Consider the following 1,814-nt stretch of genomic DNA (forward strand, 5'->3'; position numbering starts at 1 on the left):
ACCGAAACGTGTTTCTGAAAACATTTTGAGCGAGAAACAGGTCATGCAGTTGCTGAATCTGTCTTCATTTCAGATCGACAAAGGTCAGTCTAAAAGATTTTTGTCAGATTTTGAGACTCTAGTCACGCCCATTCCGCTCGTCATTTCCGGGTTAGTACTCTACCAATTAGATTGGTCATTTGAGTCTGACTGCCAGCAGTGCCCGCCTTCCGACCGAGCATGTCAGATCGGCCAAAATGAAGGCCGCCGGCCCCTCCGACGGACGACGGCACGGAGCACACGAACAGATTCAAGTCCCCGACCTCGCCAGACTGTCCGACGGCCGATTATCGGGTTGGTGGGTCAGCACCTTTAAGGGCCGTCCACACAACAGAATGTTTTGAAAATGACATTTGCCACATTTTCAAAATTATGCTGCAAGTTATAAATAAACACAGACTAAATAGATAATGCAGACCACAACAGTTTAAATAAATGTTAATTTAAGTTAAGCAATTTTGGGTCTCATATTAAATCGTTGCATTTTATAAAAACCCATTTCGGTCAACCAATAAATCTAGCAGTCTTGCCCTTTACATGTAACACAACTTTTTACTTTTCTACAAGTTAAAGACTTTAGGACAACAACTGACAAAAATAACAACAAGCGGAAGACAGCAACACTACACTTGGGTCTTCTTGTCTTTAGAATTTAAAGAGGTTTTTATGCCAAATTTCACAGTGCACTAACAACATGTAACCTTTCTATTTGTTATCAATGGGCTTTCCAAAATGCTAAAATATCTTTCGCTACAGTCAACATGCTGAGATCTATGACCTCTTCAAGACGTTTGCTCTGAGATGGAGCCTCAGAAGCTATCAGAAGCTTTGTACGGAGCGGTCATGTTGGACACTCCATAGTCATGAAAACTCAAACTCATGATTTAATTTTACAGAAGTGATTTCTTACATCACTACTATGAACATCAGGTGCTTTAATTGTACATAATCTCAATGTTTTGTTTTTTTTTACTTTTGGAGAAGGGTCTTTGGAAATAACTGCTCTCTTGATTTGGCTTATTTGATGCATTTAGCTATATGTACACTCAAGACTATTCCCGTCTGCTAGCTTTAGTGGCATCAGGGTCGGCAGAAAAAAATGCTGCTTCATTCAGTTAGAAGCTGGTCACGGTTTTCACTTTCATTCTTTTGCACTACTGAAGATACATTTTCACAAACAAAAACAAAATTGTCAGATCTCTGGAGCCCACCTCCTCACATCTGGAGACAAAGATGTTTTTCTATTATGTTTATATTTTTAACAGCTAATTCCACCACTTGTTCTTTGCAGACCACCTTGAAAAAGACCTGCCTTGAAAGACGGGCCAACTACACTAGCCTACATCCCTGAATAACTCAATGAAAACAGCATGTATTTAGAAAACTTTCCAACTCAAAGCTGAGAAAGAAAAGCGAGTGATCTGTGGCAAAGTAATCCACACATTTCATTTGAACTCCTTCAGGCACAACACCACAAGCACTGTTGAGTTCACTTGGTTAGCCAAACAGTGATTTCAAACTCTGCTCTCCTGGATGCTTAGATGTGATCAAATGCAAAGCCTCAATTCAAGCTTTGAGTATAAAAAAGTTGCCATATCAACTGCTTTAAGAGTTGTGTCCCCCTTTGTTTTCTCTCTCTCTCTCTCCAAGTTACAGAAGATGTCCTGTTGAGTTAGCCTTGGAGGGCATTTGTGTGAGACACCTTTTCTCCATCTTTCTCAGCTTTTGGAGCAAGATTCCCAACTATTCCGCCTGGAGATCCCCAAGGGTTCAGG

The 1,814-nt window shown here is 40.6% G+C and overlaps 1 long non-coding RNA gene across 1 annotated transcript in view; it reads left to right on the forward strand.

Moving 5' to 3' along the window:
• LOC116698921 (uncharacterized) overlaps positions 1–1,814 on the forward strand; it is a 23,356-nt gene that overhangs the window by 12,520 nt on the left and 9,022 nt on the right. The window lies entirely within an intron of this gene.

This window comes from Etheostoma spectabile, chromosome 12 (genome assembly GCF_008692095.1).
Source record: "Etheostoma spectabile isolate EspeVRDwgs_2016 chromosome 12, UIUC_Espe_1.0, whole genome shotgun sequence".
In the NCBI taxonomy this organism is placed as follows: Eukaryota; Metazoa; Chordata; class Actinopteri; order Perciformes; family Percidae; genus Etheostoma; species Etheostoma spectabile.